Raw genomic sequence first — 20,088 nt, forward strand, 5'->3', positions numbered from 1 at the left:
CAGCACAAAAGCAATTAATGTCCAGTTAGATCAGGAGAGATGTGTTTTCAGAAATCAGCATTGCGCGGTAGGAAAGGATCTGTCTGTCAGAGGGTAAAGCATCCCAAATGTCACAAACACGGAGCTGATAATGGGAGCAGTCACAGTATGTACAAACGGGTCAGTTCAGAGCATTGGGTAATTGATAGGTAATAGCAGTCTTGATAAACACCATGAAAAGATCTGACGGCTTCTAAATGTATTGCAAAGCAATTAGCGTACAATAAGTGTACTTTTTTTCTTAATGCTACAGGGCTTCAGATAACTTAGTATTTGGATCTATTGCAAGATGATGTTGATTAATTATGCCAATACATGCATGGTGATTTTGCAAAAGTGGCAAACTGGTGGGGAGCAGGACAGCTTGCTCGACGGAAGTTCAGAGCCAGGAGCATCTCTTTAGATTTGTATATTGCAGGCTTTTAGAGGTAGGGGACATGTTCAATACGTGTTTTGTATGAGAGAGGGGGCTTCTCTGCCAGACAAGGGGCTGTTCCAGAATGTCTTTACATTCGACATAAGGACGCCTGTTGCAAGCGCCAGCAGACCCACTTCACCGGGGTCCTAATGAGTTCCCTGGCTTTTCTGTGCGTGGGTGCTCCCAACCTCCTCACACCCCAGAGAGTGGGAGAGTCGAAGCTACTATCTCAGAATTCCCTGGGAGATGAATGAACTCAGCAATCTAACAGTTACTCTCTCCCCAAAAGCCTGCCTGATCAATGATGAATAATTGCGAACCAAGCAGTCATCCATCCTCCAAGCCTTATTTTTTTTCTGAGGCATAAGCTCAGATAACTTCAAGTTATCATTGTTTCATGTTCCTGTGCTTATTTGTGTGTGTGTGAATCCATCAGGGTCTGCTCGGGGAACTAGAATTACTAATAAAACAGATTCTCAGTCTTCCATCTGTCCACTCCTGACCCCAACATCATTTGTGGGGGGTGGGTGGGCAGTGAGGCATGATCAGGGCTCTTTGAAGATCTTATATTCACGTACAGGAGTGCCTGCCTGACAACGAGCCATTGTTGCCCAGGCTTCTTTGTTCCTCTGAGCCAAAATATTTCCTGAGCGGCAGAGAGAAACAAAGATGATTGACAGTCTGGAGCCGAGCCTCATCAGCTGCTTTGCTGACAGTCGGGTGATGTGCGCACGCTTGCTGATGTGCGGGCTAGTGACAGCTGATTGACAGCCGAGGACTGGGAGATAGGGAAGATGAAGGATGCTCGGAACGTCTGACACGCGCTGTTTATGCAGCGCTCCGAGCATCTCGAGGCTACCTTAACCCGTTGGCGGTCCAGGCACACTGTGCCGGCTGGGCAGGGAAAACGCACGCTGGCCCCGTGCTGGGGGCTGCAGCCTTTTCTTGACACCTTGCAGGGAGCTGAGAGCTGTGTATTTCTGAGAGAGAAAGTAGGACTTGGCTATTACATTTATATATGTAAGACATTTCTGCAAATTACTTTCATTCTAAGTACCAAGAAATATTCCAGGTGAGGTTTACTTAACCCTTACTAGAAAAAAACTTTTCCTTCTCCCTCCCTATCTCTGTGTTTTCAGAGGGTCTCTCAGCTCAAATAGATCGTATCTCAAAGCTACCGTAAATCCTGTAATATGTGCTACTTGTTTATTTGTTGCCTGTCATCCTGTATTAGAATGTTATCTCTCTGTGCACCGGGGCTTTGTTTTATTTATTGCTGAATTATCAAGTTAATACAGAAACTGGCACAAGACAGGTGCCCAATAAATACTCATTGAATGACTCTGTGAATGGACATTTTGGGGGAAAATTTTATACCACCAAACAGAGGTCTTTGCACTTCTTTAAATGGGGAGAACTCAAACCAACGTGCTCTGCTTGGTTTTCAAATAAGTTCTAGGGTGTGGTTGGATCTATTTTAAGTTGCACGGTTGGGACGGGGATGAGATGGTTGGGTGGCATCACCGACTGGATGGATATGAGTTTGAGCAAGCTCTGGGAGTTGGTGATGGACAGCCTGGCGTGTTGCAGTCCATGGGGTCTCAAAGTCGGTCACGACTGAACAACTGAACTGAACTGCACTGGGAGGGGGAAACCTAATCATATAATAATTCAGGAAGTAATTATGTTTGGGAAGATACACTACTCTACCATTTATTATTTATGTTTTGGCTGTGTGGCATCCAGGATCTTAGTTCTCTGACCAGGGATCAAACCCCTGTCTCCTGCATTGGAACTGAGGAGTCCTAACCACTGGCCTGCTGGCCAAGTCCATTTGCTCTGCCTTTTAGAAAGTCCCTGTTGCTCCAACCACCCGGGTCCCTACTCCACTGATGGGAGTAGGCTCCCTCCTCAGGTCGGGTATGATGGGAACTGCCGATGGAGACTGCTGCTGTCTTCCTAGAAGACTGGTGTGTAGTTGATGAGGAGAGGACCCAGAGGAACAGAGTTACTGGAAAACGTCTGCCATCGGGCTGTGCAGCGCCTAGGGTTATGTGCCTGCCGCTGCCTCATGAGCCATCCTGAAGGTATTTTCCCAGCAGCTGGAGAAACCCACAGTCCAGGGAGGTGGTTTCTCTTTGGGTGTGGTGGACTCTCGAATGGGGAAGAGGGCCAGGCAGAAGAGATTCCTTCTTGGTCAGCAAGTCCAAGTTAAAGATCAGGAGAGCTGAAGAGTGTCTTTTCTGGAAGTGGACCCTTCCTCGGCCCCCAGAGCCCCAGCTGGTGAGTTGCGAGGCCTCAGGCTGACCACCTCCAAAGTCAGAGTCAGGGCACCCTGCCCCACCCCATCCTACCCTTTCATCTCCCACTGCCAAGGGGGAAGAAATGTGTGTCAATTCACACATTTCTGAAAACACCAGTCGCAAATAATAATGTGTCTTATTTGACGGAGAAGACAAGTGAGAAGAGGAAGGGGATGGCAGAGCCCTCTGCACGCTCGTTTTGCAATTTTAAGGTGCTGCGTGATTTTCTCCTCCATCTTGTACGGAAGTGACCATTCTTAGGTTGCCTGCTCACTGTCAGCATCAAGCAAGGGTCAGTTTTCCTCTGCACCTTTTCTGGGCACAGAGCAGAACTGTGGGCACAGCCTCCCCAGCTCCTGGTGACCAGCACAGACACTTTTGGTAAAGACACTGGTTAACCCCCTAAAGAGACCTAGGCTAACGTCCAGGGTCACGATGGCTGTATTCTTCATCTATAAGAAATACGTGATTGCCAGTTCATTCAGGAAAGGGTTCTCTGCTGGGAGAGATGCATGGAGAAAGTTCTCTTGTGTTTCATGGAGACAGTGGAGAGACTGGGAGGCAGTTGGATATATTCGACAATAGAAAGCACACAAGGATTCAATGTGAACATTCTTGGGTCTTAACTTATGCCTTGATTATTAAAGAGAACCTCTATTTCCTCATCTGTAAAATGGACTCAATACTACCATCACTGGTTTATGGTAAAAATTAAGGAGATAAGATGATCAAAGACCCTTGGAGCATTTGAACAATGTAGCAGTCAGCACTAGTATTCTTTTTAATATTTATTGATTTATTTAGGGCTTCATTTGTGGCTCAAAGGGTAAAAAATCTGCCTGCATTGCAGGAGACCTGGGTTCCATCCCTGGGTTGGGAAGATCACCTAGAGAAGGAATTGCTTACCCATGCCAGTTTTCTTGCCTGGAGCATTCCACGGACAGAGGAGCCTGGTGGGCTACAGTCCTTGGGGTCGCAAAGAGTCAGACATGACTGAGCCACTAACACTTTCACTTTTTATTTCTTTGGGTGCATCAGGTCTTAATTGCAACATGCCGAATCTTTCATTGTGGCGTGCGGGCTTCTCTAGATGTGGCGCCTGAGCTCCAGAGGGTCGTGGCGCCTGAGCTCCAGAGGGTCATGGCTCAGTAGTTGTAGCTGGTGGGCTTAGTTGCCCTGTGACATGTGGGGTCGTAGTTCCCAGACCAGGGATGAAACCCATGTCCCCTGCATTGGAAGGCGGATTCTTAATCACTGGACTGCCAGGGAAGTCCCCACTATTATTACTGATAACAATACACAGCTTGGGCATCAGTGCAGCTTCTGTGCATTGGAGAGGCTTGCTGTGGTCAAGTCCTTATCAAGTACCTAGAGCTTGCTGGGCAGCAGGGAGCCCACAGACAGCTTTGCTGGGCAATTCCTGCTGAAATGCAGCATTGAAGTGACCACCCCCTCCTAGGCTTTCCACTGCAGAAAACCCACAGTCATCACTGATAAGTGAAGTGGGAGAGGAAGTGAAGAGTGACTGAGTGTGTGTGGGCTCTGGGCTTTGGGGGCTGACGACTCCAAACTCTACAGTATGTCCAGGTTGGCCTTGTTCTGGAAATTTGGTGGGGAGGGCTGATACAAATACTAAAATGCCATCTTATTTGGGGGCACTTCTCATTGGCCCCCAGTTTTTTAAAAAAATTTTATCCCCCTCATTATTTTTAGGGAGAGGTGCGTGGTTCAGGTGGAGAAGGAAATGGCAACCCACTCCAGTGTTCTTGCCTGGAGAATCCCAGGGATGGGGGAGCCTGGTGGGCTGCCATCTATGGGGTCGCACAGAGTCGGATGCGACTGAAACAACGCAGCAGCAGCAGCAGCAGCATGGTTCAGGCAGGAGTTCTGGGTCTGATACCTGGATTCAGACCCACCTTTGCTTTTACTTGATTACTGTCAAACTACTTGATCCCAGCTTCAACTCATTTGGACAGAGATCATGCATGTATGCTCCGTCATGTCTGACTCTTTGGGACCCCATGGACTGCAGCCTGCCAAGCTCCCCTGTCCATGGAATTTTCCAGGCGAGAATACTGAAGTGGGTTGTCATTTCCTTTTCCAGGGGAATCTTCCCAATACAGGGATCAAACCCGCGTCCCCAGTGTCTCCTGCGTTGGCAGGCGGATTCTTTACCACTGAGCCACCCTGTCTTTTACTACCTGTGTGATTTGGTCCCAGTCACTTTTGAAGCATCAGCGGCCTCCTTTGCAAAGCGAGGGTTTGACGAGATGAGGCATGTAAATTTCTTAGCAGAGTTTCCAGCACACAGAAAACAGCTCCATAAACAGGTGTTGTTCTTCAATTGAATTCCAATGAGCGTACCTCGGCCTCTAGATTGAGATCGAGGGCAACTCAGATAACACAGTCGTCGCTAATCCTTTAAATATTGTTCGTAATTTGAGGGTGACGGGTCCCAGTAATTTGCCGTCTCACAACTCATATTGTGCTGAATCCCACGTTCCTTCCAGAGTAAAGGTTTCTGGCAGGACCGCACACCTTTATAGTCACATGAGCCGAAGACCGTTCTTGTTTCCTCTGTGGCTTCTGGGGGTTCGTTTATTTCACCGTCCAAAAGCATAAAGTTGTTTGGGGCATGCCATCACTCTCCGTGCTGTTTCCTTAGTCGTCAGACCCCACTAGATGTTTGAAGACCTGCACGTCGGCCCCTCTCTGGAGCAGTTTCTACACTCTTACCTCTCTTTTACATTTTTTGTCCTGTTTCCCTTTTATTCTGAAAATTCTGATGGCAATATTGATGCAGTTCTTCAGTTTTGTCTTGTAATATGTGCTTTTATGTGAGGTGTATTTGGATGTGTGCCCTTAAGGTAGAGAAATTCTATAAGGCCCGAGTAGCTTGCCTATCTCTGGTTGCTGTATTTTTTTCCCCTGGTTTATATTGGTTCACCTTGTCCAGCTGTGTTTTTATTGTGCTTGCTATATCGGAATTCTGAAAACATTTCCCCCCCCTTTCTTTTTCTCCCTGCAATATCACCTTACATGATTAAAAATATGTTTCTGGCAAAATGATTCCTTGAATTAGCATTTTGACACAACACTTAATAACTATTAGGATATGAACATGAGTATGTTTTTTTAGTACTACACCTATATATTTTCTTTCTTGTTTTTATTCTTCAACTAAAGAATATTTTATTTAAAAATTTTTTTTGCAACATTGTTTTGGCTTCTGCCATACAACAGTGTGAATCAGCCATAATTATACATACATCGCCTCCCTCCCTAACCTCCCTCCTCTCTCCCCATCCCATTCCTCCAGGTCATCAGAAAGTGCAAGATCGGGCTCCCTGCGCTGCACAGCAGTTTCTCACTAGCTATCCATCTTACCCCTGAGAGTGTACTTTGTCCGTTCGTCCCATGCTCTCCTTCCTGTGCTGCATCCGCAAGTCCATTCTCTACATCTGTGTCTCCATTCCTTCCCTGCGAATAGGTTCATCAATACCATTTTTCTAGATTCTATATATTCCATCTCACCCTCTGTCACCCCCCTTCTCTTCCTACCCTCAATCTTTCCCAGCATCAGGGTCTTTTCCAATGAGTCAACTCTTTGCATCAGGTGGCCAAACTATTAGAGTTTCAGCTTCAGCATCAGTCCTTCCAATGAATATTCAGGGTTGATTTCCTTTAGGACTGACTAATTTGATCTCCTGGCTGTCCAAGGAACTCTCAAGAGTCTTCTCCAACATCACAATTTGAAAACATCAATTCTTCAGGGCTCAGCCTTCTTTATGGTCCAACTCTCACATCCATACATGACTACCGGAAACACCAAAGCTTTGACTAGATAGAGCTTTGTCAGCAAAGTGACATCTCTGCTTTATAACACACTGTCTAGGTTTGCCACTCTTTTCTTCCAAGGAGCAAGCATCTTTTAATTTCGTGGCTGCAGTCACCATCTGCAATGATTTGGGAACCCAAGAAAACAAAATTTGTCATAGGATTGTGAGCATTTGGAGACCTGTAGCTTCCTCGAGAGGCATGTGCCAATTAGTCCAGGGGTTCTTCCTCTGTGAAGTAATTTTGTTCTTCTAAAAATTCTTCATTCTTTTTCTTTCTTTTTTTTCTTTTTTTTTTTTTTCCATTTAAGGAGGTAGAGTTCAAAATCCCTGATTCTGGGTCCTTTTTAGCCTTTGCTCCACCAGAGCTGTGTGAAATTAGCTGTGTGAGGTAATGAACCTCAGTTTTTTTATACATAACATCAAGGTGATCAGAATGCCAACATCCTAAGATACTTGTGAAGGTTTAAAGTGAGGTGAAAGTGAGAGTTGCTCAGTCGTGTCCAACTCTTTGCAACCCCATAGACTATACAGTCCATGGAATTCTCCAGGCCAGAATACTGGAGTGGGTAGCCTATCCCTTCCCCAGGGGATCTTCCCAACCCAGGGATGGAACTATGTCTCCCGCATTGCAGGTGGATTCTTTACCTGCTGAGCTATAAGGGAAGCCCAAGAATACTGGAGTGGGTAGCCTATCCCTTCCCCAGAGGATCTTCCCAACACGGGAATTGAACCAAGGCCTCCTGCACTGCAGGCAGATTGTTTACCAACTGAGCCACCAGGGATTAAATAAGATTAAGTAACACACACCTTAATCTTCAATCACTTCTCCCTGGTGATCTCCCCGGTGATGGACAGGGGGGCCTGGCGTGCTGCAGTTTATGGGGTCGAAAAGAGTCGGACACGACTGAGCGACTGAACTGAACTGAACTGAACACGTACCTTAGCTTAGTGCTGTCCATGAAAAATGCACAGAAAATGTTTATTGCTTGGATAAATGAATGGATGGATGAATAAGAGAATGAGTTGAACCTATGATATGCCAGTCACTTGGTATTAATACTACTTCCCTGGCAGCTCAGCTGGTAAAGAATCTGCTTGCAATGCAGGAGACCCCAGTTCAATTCCTGGGTTGGGAAGATCCCCTGGAGAAGGGAAGGGCTACCCACTCGAGTATCCTGGCCTGGAGAATTCCATGGACTGTATAGTCCATGGGATCGCAAAAAGTTGGACCCGACTGAGCAACTTTCACTTTCACTTTGGCATACATGTAAAGGATAGTTCCCTTCTTTTCATCATTTAACACACAGTAGGGAAATCTCTGGCTCTGGGCAAAGCTTGATCAAATTTGTCTGCCATAGAGAAACCTTGAGAATGTAATGACCAACTGGGAGGAAAGTTGATACTAATGGAAGATGGTGACTTAAATAAACAAGTGCCAAACTATTACAATGATGATTGTGTCACTTCCGTTACATAATGACATCATTGTCTTTGCCTCAGGTAACTCAGGAAAATGCTATTCTCTGATGGAGCTGCACTATAGGGTTTCTGGAAAGGTCTAGTATTTGAAATTGTAATTCTAGTGAGTTATCCTTTTCAACAGAAGTCTTTATTGGGCTGGCAAGATTTGGAGTAAATTAAGTTCATTTACTTAAACAGGCATTCATTTAAGTTCATTTTTCTCTTCACTCATTCGTTGATTCATGCATTCAGAATGCACCGAATTCTTGCTTTTCCCCAGGCGTTGTAATCGTGGGTTAGGTAGTCTTGAGAGGAAGGCAGTTCATCACTATTTTTTTCATTGAGTTTTAATTTCATTTAATGCAAAACTCTTGCCTTAAATTAACACAATCTGCTAAGTAGCACAAAGAGAAAATATTCTCGCAATGTTAATGCAAAATCTAGGATTAGTTATATATTTTAAAAAAAGACCTCAGAGAAAGCCTACAGCTGATGAAGGAACAAACAGACTTCTGAAGGGAAAGATGAGCCTGAATCTTTTCTCATCTGTGGTTTCAAATTGCTGATATCAAGAAATGAAAATTGGTCATAGCAATAGATTCAGCATATCTCCCATTCACTCATCTGCTAATAAATCCCACACTAACAATCAAATGACACAATGGGCAGAAAAATGTGTTACATAAAGTGCTGTTTAAGTTGAAAGCATGATTATCCTCATGTTTATAATTGACCTTTTGGGTTTGGTGACTTTGTTTTCCCTTTATAAGCCAAGCAGTTAGGAAATCTGGGAGGAGTGCTGGATCTTTTCTCAGGGGGCCAAAATTCACTGTCAATATTATACAGCTTAAGCAAGTCAGACTTATAACTATTCTCAAGAGCTGGGTTGAGAGGTCTAAAGGAGGTTCTAGCCAAGAAATGGACAAAGATGTCTCACTTTTGAGACTGTGTGACTATGATATCTATGGAGTACTGGTATGTACATTTCTTGACTCTTGGTTTCATGGGTATATTCCCACTCTCATTTGCTTCCCTGTGGTTCTCAAACCAATATGGCACTGCCTCACGGTGGGTAACAGGATGAATGTAGCCAACTTTTCGCTATCACAGTGATAGCTGATGCTACCGGCATTTATTATCAGGAGCTGGAGAAGATAAATGTCCTACTCAATAAAAAACTATTAAGAAACATCTTACCTGGCCCTCTTCACATCCAATTTACTCCTCATCTTGAAGGTAGTGTTGCTAGATAAAATCTAAAGCATACAAATGCAATACATGGGACATAATTAATACTACAAAATCGCTTGTTGTTTATCTAACAATCTGAGTTAAGTAGATGCCCTGTGTCTGTCTTTCTTTTTTAAAGCTGGCAGCCCTACCAAAGGACCCCAGCTCACGCTCAAATATGAAATCTAGACAATTCCAGAGCAGTTCTAATGGAGTGTGAACACTATACATTATATGGGAAAATCTCTGAGAGTGTTACTTGGCCCTGTTAGGCACAAGCGTCTTGCCTCTGCTTACATTCAGCGACTGTTCTCATGAGTCTTACGTAAAGAATAAAACACCTCAGCAGCGGGGGCATGGTGTGGGTTGGGGGTGGGGGGTGGGGGCAGCAGGCTAAAGCCTGCCTGATTTTGAATCCAAAGTCCATATTGCAGACCTTCCACAGTTGACTATGCTGCACTTGGGCAGGTACTGAGCACACAGGAGTGAGAACTATCACCTGCCTCAAAGGACCTTACAGTTTAACATGGGAGATGGAGATAAGCAACTGACTCCAGTGCAATAATATCCCCACAGTGGAAGCCTAAGGCTAACAAAGTCCTTGGGGCGTAAAGGAGAACGTGATCAAATCTGCTTCCAGGAGAAAAACTCAAACTGGTAAAGGGGTCTTTCCAACCTTCTAAAACCTTTGGTTCTTTGAAGCCATGACAGAAAACACACTACCAGGATACCTTGCAAAGATTAAGTTTTCAATAAGTATTTGTGGATTAGACAGATGATAGAGCAAGGGTGTGTGCCTGCTCAGTTGCTCAGTTGTGTCTGATTCTTTGCAATCCCATGGACTATAGCTTGCCAGACTCCTCTGTCCCTGGGATTTCCCAGGCAAGAATACTGGAGTGGGTTGCCATTTCCTTCTCCAGGGTACCTACCTAACTCAGGGGTCAAACCCATGGGCTCCTGCATTGCAGTAGAATTTTTTACTGCTGAGCCACCAGAAAGTCCATAAATAGTATCAATATGATCCATGGGAACTGATAATTTAACCCAGAGGCACGTTAACTGTACATACAGTTTTTCTCATGTTTTAATAGATGTCTACAATCAAAATCTCTAGCTTTAGTGACTCATTTTGTATTGTAGAGTAACAGAAAAGTCACAGAGCAATTTGGAAGTTTGTCCATAAAGAGAACTGAGACTTAGACTTAACATTTTAAACAACAAATGAAAATCATATCTACCCATAAAAAAGATGTGGTACATATATCCAATGGGATATTACTCAGCCACATAAAGGAACCAACTGTGCCGTGTGAAGACATCAGGATGGACCTAGAGACAGTCCTACAGAGTGAAAGAAGTCAGAATGAGAAAAACAAATAACGTATATTAACACATGTATGTGGAATCCAGAACAATGGTTTAGATGATCTTATTTGCAAAAGAGAAATAGAGACACAGATGTAGAGAATAGACATAACGGATACTAGCAGGGGGAAAGGGGGCGTGGGATGAACTGGAAGATTGGGATTTCCATATACACACAACTGATACTATGTATAAAATAAATAACTAGTGAGAAACCTATGCTATAGCTTAGGGAATCCTGCTCAGTGCTCTATGGTGACCTATATGGAAAGGAAATCCAGACAAGAGGGACATATGTATCAGTGTAGCTGATTCACTTTGCTGTAAGCAGAAACTAATGCAACATTATAACTACACTCCAATAAAAAATAATTTAAAAAAAACTAACCAACCTACAATACTAGGTTGTAGGTTGTTTAGATATTAATACAATACTCGCGAAGAGTCGGACACGACTGAGCGACTGATCTAATCTGATCTGATCTGACAATACTAGGATCAATTGCTTTTTTTCTTTTCCTTTAATGCTTTGGGCCATAGGTTAGTGGAGTATTTCAGTACACAGTCTGCCAGCCTTCCTGGTAAGTCCGACTGTGTCATCAAATTTCATAGAATAAGTAGCCCTCAACAACCGTACCTAAATCTCTGTATTGAATGGATCTTTCTGGACACAACTGCAGTTGAAATACCTATTTATTTATTTAACTTTTCTCAAGGACTTTCCAGGTGTCATCTACCTGTGCCTTTGTGATAAGAAGAGGGATGAGCAAACGTTCTTGTCTGGGAGGAGCTGAAAGTCTAGTGAGCTGTTGCTTCTAGGATTTGACTATTGGCGGATCTTAGCTGGACTTTTTTCTTATTGCTGCCATACGCCTCTGTTTATTAACCTGTTCTTTAAAAAAAAATTAATGAATGAATTTATGGCTGCACTGGGTCTTCATTCTTCACGAGGGCGTTTCTCTAGTTGTGGCACGTGGGCTTGGTTGCTCCATAGCATGTGGGGTCTTCCCAGACCAGGGGCCGGACCAGTGTTCTCCGCATTGCAACGTAGATTCGTAACCACTGCACCATCAGGGAAGCCCTATAAACCTGTTCTTATTAATGCCCACCATCACATTTTTAGATTCTACATCTAAACGTAGCATTGATAGTATTTTCAATATAAACCATTTTGAAAACTCAGTGTTAAGCTGGAATGTACATGGTATTGCCTTGGTACTATACTGGTTTGTGAAGCTCTTATTTAGTGACATCAGCTGACTTGAAGCACCCTCCCCCACAAACCAGTGTATATTTTCATCTTCACTATTGTGTTATCTTTGCAGGTTGTGAGGGCACCTTATTTATGCAAATGGGATAAAATAAACATTTGTTGAAGTCAGGTTAAATTAGCATTCTCCTACAACTGTATTAAACAATGTTCATGTGTATTTTATTAAGAATAGAGAGGTTCCATGACAAAATCACCCACTGGGGTGTGTTTCATTATTTACTGTTTAATCAAGGTGGTTGTTTTGGAATATTTAAATTCAGGAGCTTACAGAACTTAGTGCCTACTTGTATTTTGCTTTTATTATTCATTCCAAGAGAATTCACTTCGCATAACCATTATAATGTGCTTATTTATTTTTATGAAGTTGGTCCTTTCCCAGTTGGTGCTGCCTTTAATGTATTCTTTGATGAGAACTTCCCTGATGCAGCATTATCTTTGGGTTTTCAATAAGTCAGGAGGACTTGAAACTGACAGCAATCAACTTTAATAATCATTCTGAAGATCTGTAGAAGGAGGAAGAAGGTCACCTGGGAGCCTGGTCATAAAGCCATTCCCTTTTCATGAGACAAAGTCCCATATTATATACAGCAATCAGAGTATTATATTACTTTTTAAAAGACTTTTCTAAAAATATATGTGTCTTACTTAATCCTGCCTTTGAATAATCTGATTTGGAATTTGATTGTCTTTTTTTTAACTTTGAAAAGCACATCATTTGCTATGTGAGAATGGGTTACTTCTACTGAGGACAATGGAAAGACAGAAGTTCTAAAATCAAATTATGGGGAAGCTTAGTCAGTAATGCTTGAGAGGATATTGCCTTACAGACATATATGCTATCTCCATGTTGCTCTCATATTCCAGATAAAAATCAACCACTTAAGATGTTTCTCAATAAAAGGCTATTTGTGTGTTGTTTCAGAATTAATGAAAACTTTGAATATATTCCAAATATTAAAGTTAGTTACCTGAGAGATGTATTTGCCCAAGAAACACTTCCCTTGGAAATGTTTGTCACATCATACGTGTGAAGGAGTGGTAGCATTCAATAAAGTCAATAGCACTTATTCACTTTTCAACTGAGGCATTTAGGACACTTCAACTTTCAAGCTTTAAAATAATAATAATTATCAACTTTTTCCAGGTTGCTTGCATGTTAGTGGTAATTGTTCAGTTGTGTCGGACTCTTTGCAACCCCATGGTCTGTAACCCACCAGGCTCCTCTGTCCTGGAATTCTCCAGGCAAGAATACTGGAGTGGGTAGCCATTCCCTTCTCCAGGGGAACTTCCCAACCTAACTTAATGTTCCCACACTTATTTGCTTCTTTTCAATAGGACCATAAGAGAAATGATATAGGGTGTTTGACTGATTATGTAAATAAACTGCTAATTACATCTTTAATATTTCCCCATACTTCTAGACACTGTACCTGAATGTATTTCCTATAAAATGCTTTAGTACATAGTGCTGTATTATTTTTTTAAAAAGATGGGCCCAAAATCAGTAATTATGAGCATTATTATTCAGGTTCACAGCAGTGTGGCTGCTATTCTTCACTTGATAATTACCTTGTTAAACTAATGTCAGACCAGCGCCATACCTTAGTTAAGAAAATGGCCCACCAGCTCCATGCCAGCAGGCCCAGCTGTGAAAATATTAAAAGATCTATTAAATCCAGACTCCTCTTCAACATTGCCTCATTGACATTAGTTATGGAAGTTCTGAGAAGTCACGTATTTCTCAGTAGATGTTCATAATTTATTTCCTGAGGTCCCATTGCATCTGTTGACGGTTGATGCTTCCAACTGTATTTTCTCCATTCTCAGCTCTGGGCTTTGTTGCCAACCATGTCTGTGTGTGTGTGTTTGCATATGTGTGCATGCACACACATGCACGCTCTAACATCCAGTTCTTTGTGACCCCATGGACTATAGCCCTCTGGGTTCCTATGTCCATGGGATTTCCCAGGCAAGAATACTGGAGCAGGTTGCCATTTCCTACTCCAAGGGATCTTCCTGACCCAGGGATGCAACCCATGTCTCCTGCATCTCCTGCATTGGCAGGAGAATCCATTACACACACTGTGCCACCTGAGAAGTCCGACTGGGCACTGTTTAATTGACACCATCCTCGCTCAGAACCTCCAGGGAGCAAAGAGAAGACCCATCCCCAGGGAAAAGAGAAATGTGTATGAGACCATTTCTCTTCCTACCTTCCCTGGTTTTGCATTCCAGTTTTATTTATTACTTCTTTCCCTTTGGAAAAGGGAAAAAAATCAAGATCTTCCAATATTAGCTGTGGTTTTGCCTAAAAAACAAGACAGTTACCGATTCCAATTTTTAGGCCAAAGTAATTCTAGCTCTGATCTTCTAATTTGCTAAAAAAGAAAGAGAGAGAGAGATACTTCATGGATTCTTGCCTTGATGTTTTTCAAATATGGCCAACAGTAACCTCCTGGGTTGGTGGATGAGTTCAAATGACAAGTATTCTGATCATGGTTTGCAGTTTATAAATGCTTTTCATAAATCAGGAGCATCTGAAAGCTCATGGAGGGAAAAGACTGGACCATGGTCTCCTCTGCACCCTCAGGGCCTGTGGCTGTAAGGGAGGAAGAGGGGGACCATGGCTCATATTTGCTGAGTGGGATTGGATGGTAGTACCTCATTCCATCCTTGCTATGAGCCCGGAAGAAGGTATTATGCTGATCGTTTGTACTGTAGAGATGAAAACTCACTTGCTGTCAGTGTCTATATTGAAGTCCATTTTTCTTCCCATTTCTCAGCATCTTTTTTAAACAGTAGAGAATTTTTAAATGCTGCTGCTGCTGTTGTTGTTGTTCAATTGCTCTGTTTTGTCCGATTCTTTGTGATCCCATGGACTGCAGCGTGCCAGGCTCCCCTGTCCTTCACCATCTCCCAGAGTTTGCTCAAACTCATGTCCATTGAGTTGGTGATACTATCCAACCATCTCATCCTCTGTTGCCCACTTGTCCTGCCCTCAATCTTTCCCAACATCAGGGTCTTTTCCAGTGAGTCAGCTCTTCGCATCAGGTGGTCAAAGTATTGGAGCTTCAACTTCAGCATCAGTCCTTCCAATGTGTATTCAGGGTTGATTTCCTTTAGTATTGGCAGGTTTGGTCTCCTTGCTGTCCAAGGGACTTCAAGAGTCTTCTTCAACACCACAGTTTGAAAGCATCAATTCTTCAGTGCTCAGGCTTCTTTTTGGTCCAACTATTACATCCAAACATGACTACTGGAAAAACCATAGCTTTGACTGTATGGACCTGTGTCAGCAAAATGATGTCTCTTCTTTTTAATACAATGTCTAGGTTTATCCTAGCTTTTCTTCCAGGGTGAAGTGTCTTTTAATTTCATGGCTGCAGTCACCATCTATAGTGATTTTAGAGGCCAAGAAAATTAAATCTGTTAAATGTTACTTGTTTCGATTTAAAAACAAAAACAAAAAAACTAACCTCTTGCTCTGAATTCTGGAGTCTTCTCTATCCTCATCGCTCCTTCCAGAAACAGCACAGGTTAAGAAGAATTCTTTCTTCATGGGAGCACATAGCCCCAGCATAATTTTGCCCATCAGAGTTAAGTGCGGAGCACTTCAATCCTTCCAACGTTGCTGCCTCAAAGCTGACATTTATAAATTTTCTTTTTCAGCACAGTATGGGATCCTCCATATGTCTTCCATAATAACTATCTATGTTTTCAGGGAATCTAAAGATTTATTTCCTTCCAACTCCTTGTTGCTGGCATTTTCTCCAAGCCTCCAAAACTGCCAAGAGATGAACTTCAATTTAGAGGAACTGTTACGTTTGTCATTGTGAATTTGCTAAACTTTGGATAAATTTGAAGATTTATGCTTATTCCCAAATGGGCCCTGAGAATATCTGTGAAGCTCAGAAAGTTCATGCTTGACTTCCTTTCCGTTGTTCTCAGTAAACAGGTCCTTAAATCTGTGCAGTCTCCCTGCCTGGGCACTGGGTTTGTGTCATTGTCTAAACCTGGACACGTTTGCATTGCCAGGAACTCAGATGTGACTGATTTCTAGGTGTGGGGGATGAGTCTTCTTGGGGCCTTGTGCTTGTGATACGTTATGTCTGTATCTCTAGAATGATCCAATTGGAGAAGTCGTTCAGTAGCTCAGTCGTGTCCAACTCTTTGTCACCACATGGACTGTAGCCTACCAGGTCCCTCAATCCATGGGATTTTCCAGGCAAGAGTACTGGAGTGAGCTGCCATTTCCTTCTCCTGGGAATCTTTCTAACCCAGGGATCAAACCTGGGTCTCCCTCATTGCAGGCAGATGCTTTACTGTCTGAGCCACAAGGGAAGCCCCTACTGGAGAGGGTAGCCTTTCCCTTTCCAACCCAGGGATCGAACCTAGGTCTCCTACATTGCAGATTCTTTACCAGTTGAGCCACAAGGGAAGCCCAAAAATACTGGAGTGGGTAGCCTATCCCTTCTCCAGGGGATCTTCCTGACCCAGGAATTGAACCAGCGTCTCCTGCATCGCAGGTGGATTCTTTACCAACTGAGCTATCAGGTAAGCCCCAAATGGAGAAGGTCTTACATTAACTCCTCACTTTAATAGCCCAGACCTGTGAGACAGAGAGTCTCCAAATTATGACCTTATCCTGCAGTAACCCATAACCTTGGTTATTATACCCAATCTCTCCGAACCTCACTATTTTCATCTATAAAATGAGCATAAAGTATATCTGGCTATGGCTTGGTGGTATTTGTAAATAGAATACATGCAATCCCTGATGCATGAGAATTTACCAACAGTATCAGTTCAGTTCAGACACCCCGTCACGTCTGACTCTTTGCAACCCCAAGGACTGCAGCAGGCCAGGCCTCCCTGTCCATCACCAGCTCCTGGAGCTTGCTCAAACTCAATGTCTGTTGAGTCAGTGATGCTATCTGACCATCTCATCCTCTGTTGTCCCCTTCTCCTCCTGCCCTCAATCCAATTAGTCAGTTCTTCACATCAGGTGGCCGAAGTATTTGAGCTTCAGCACCTCCAATGAATACAAGTAGCTATTTTAATATTGACAGATAACCTACCAAGAAGTTGACTTGGCTTTGACTTATTCAAGGCAATTGGCTATTTGGTGATAGAGCCAGGATCGAATTCACTTCTCTCGACTCTTTATAAAACACAAGATTCCACTTAGTGTCCAGCTAACAGTTCTTCATGGTTTATAAACATGGTTTATGGGGACCAGGTATAATTTAATTTTGTTCTTTGGATCATCTTCAAAATAGTTCAGAGCCAAGTACAATATAAAATGTCCCTAAATTCTTTGAATTCAATGGTGTGCCAAGAAGTAGAAATCATCTATCGAACGGGTGTTTCAGTTTTCTGCTGCAGCATATCAAATGACCACAAACTTAGCAGCAGCAGCTTAAAATACACATTTGCTATTTCACATTTTCTAAGGGTCAGAAGTCCAGGCACTGGCTAACCAGATCCTCTGCCCAGGGTCTCATAGGGTTGAAACTGATGTCGGTTGGAACTGTGACCCCTTATGAGACTCAGGACTATTGGCTGAATTCAGTTATTTTGTGTCTGTAGGACTGAAGTTCCCTGTTCTTGCTGGCTGTTATTAGAGAGTATTTAGAGGTCCTACAGAGAAGGCAGTGGCAACCCACTCCAGTGTTCTTGCCTGGAGAATCCCAGGGACGGGGGAGCCTGGTGGGCTGCTGTCTATGGGGTCGCACAGAGTCGGACACGACTGAAGTGACTTAGCAGCAGCGGAGGTCCTAAATGTGTCCCCTGCACAACATGGAGACTTGGTCTTTCAGACCATCAGGAGACTCGCTTCCTTCTGACATGAGGGATTCACTTGATTAGGTCAGGCCCACCAAAAAGAGTCTCTTTATTGATAACTTAATCTGTTTAAGGACTTTATTAACCTCTGCACAATCCCTCTGTGATCTCATATATCATAATCATGGAGCAACATCTCATCACTATCATAAGTGCTACTCACACACAGAGTGGCTGGGGGTGGGGAGGCTAAGATAACGGAGGGTGTGCCCACCAGGGGGTGAGAATCTTGAGGGTTATCTTAGAAGTCTGCCCGCCAGGGAAATGAGACAAGTTCATAGCTATGATACACCACTTTCTGGCCAATATCATCAAGGAAGTATTAAGTGCCAGGTGAAGCCCAAGAAGAGAAGTCATTTCCTGCTATGGAGCTTGAGAGGCATGACAGCAACAGGGGGCAGAGTTCATGTGGACAGAGGTCAAGGCGAGCAAGGACAGTGAGGAAGGAAGAGAGTAGAAGAATCACATCCTGACCCAGGCGAAGTAGGGGCTGGTGGTGTTTAATCACTAAGTCGTGTCCGACCCTTTAGTGACCCCACAGGTGGTAGCCCGCCAGGCTCCCCTTTCCATGGGATTTACAGACAAGAATACTGGAGTGGGTTGCTATTTCCTTCTCTCGGGGATCTTCCTGACCCAGGGATCCAGCCTTTCTCTCCTGCTTGGCAGATGGTTTCTTTACCACTGAGGCACCTGGGAAGCCCAAATGAACTGAGACTTGGCTCTAAGGAACTGCTCTGTGGTTTTTTAAAGACTATTAGGTTTTTGAGCAAATGAAAGAAAGAAAGTGAAGTTGCTCAGTCATGTCCGACTCTTTTCGACCCGTTTTTGAGCAAATGAAAGAAAGAACTCCAGGCCCACCAGGCGCCTCCATCCATGGAATTTTCCAGGCAAGAATACTAGAGTGGGTTGCCATTTTCTTCTCCAGGAGATCTTCCTGACCCAGGGATCGAACCTGGGTCTCCTGCATTACAGGCAGAAGCTTTCCTATACAAAATGTGATGAGAACTACCTGATTCCATTATTATCCTTTGCTGATTATTTTTTTTACAGTCTTTATTGAATTTGTTACAATATTACTTCTGTCTTATATTTTAGCTTGTTGGCCATAGTCCTTGTAGGATTTTAGTTCTCCAACTAGGGACTGAACCCGAACCCCCTGCATTGGAAGGCAGAGTCTTAGCCACTGGACCACCAGGGAAGTCCCTATCCCTTGCTTCTTAATGCACCGGCTCATCGAGAAGGGAAGATTCTGGCCACATGTGCTTTGTCTGTAAGGTTCTGAATCCTCCTTCTGCTGACCCTTTAGGACCTGGGAGAAGTGATTTCTTCTGCAAGTTTAATCCTATAAGCTATAGGTGACACCAGCTGGAGCTAAAGAACCCAAGGCTGTGACATGTAACAATCGGTGCACTTACTCATCATGTGTTTGTTGACTAAGCATGTTACCCTGTTCCTTGGTGCCCCTCCTGCTTTGCTCCGGAGATGCAGTAAATGAGACCGCCTTGGCTCCTGCCCTCATGAGGTTTATAATCTAGACCCAAGACAATTCTAGATCATTTAGGCTTTAGATTCTCGAGGTATAGAGAGCTAACAAAGAAACACTCATTATGAATTAATTTCAACTGTGATAAGTGCTGTGGGCAAAATATCTGGAATGCTGTGAGAGCAATATCAGAGGCTGAAACCAATCTCTGCAGGAGTGACATCAAATTAAACCTCTCTGAGCAAGTTAGAAAGGATGAATAAAATCTCTCGGGAGAAGAGACAAATTAAAGTGAACACAGAGTTGTCATGTGTCTCTCAGGCAAACAGCAGGTACATCATTTTGCCAACAAAGATCTATCTAGTCAAAGTTGTGATTTTTCCAGTAGTCATGTACGGATGTGAGAGTTGGACCATCAGGACGGCTGAGTGCCAAAGAATTGATGGTTTTGAGCTGTAGTGTTGGAGAAGACTCTTGAGAGTCCCTTGGACTGCAAGGAGATCCAGCCAGTCCATCCTAAAGGAGATCAGTCCTGAATATTCATTGGAAGGACTGATGCTGAAGCTGAATCTCCATTGGCCACCTGATGGGTAGAGCCAACTCACTGGAAAAGACCCTGATGCTGGGAAAGATTGAAGGCGGGAGGAGAAGGGGACGACAGAGGATGAGATGGTTGGAGGGCATCACCAACTCAATGGACATGAGTTTGAACAAGCTCTGGGAGTTGGTGATGGACAGGGAAGTCTGGCATGCTGCAGTCCATGGAGTGGCAAAGAGTTGGACACGAATGAGTGAGCAACTGGACAACAACAGAATGTATCAGCTTGGATGTGTTT

At 43.6% G+C, this 20,088-nt stretch overlaps 1 protein-coding gene across 7 annotated transcripts in view; it reads left to right on the forward strand.

The window, feature by feature from the left end:
• Positions 1-20,088, forward strand: part of LDB2 (LIM domain binding 2) — a 459,965-nt gene that overhangs the window by 173,696 nt on the left and 266,181 nt on the right. The gene's annotated exons all lie outside the window — the stretch shown is intronic.

Source organism: Bubalus bubalis, chromosome 7, assembly GCF_019923935.1.
Source record: "Bubalus bubalis isolate 160015118507 breed Murrah chromosome 7, NDDB_SH_1, whole genome shotgun sequence".
Lineage (NCBI taxonomy): Eukaryota > Metazoa > Chordata > Mammalia > Artiodactyla > Bovidae > Bubalus > Bubalus bubalis.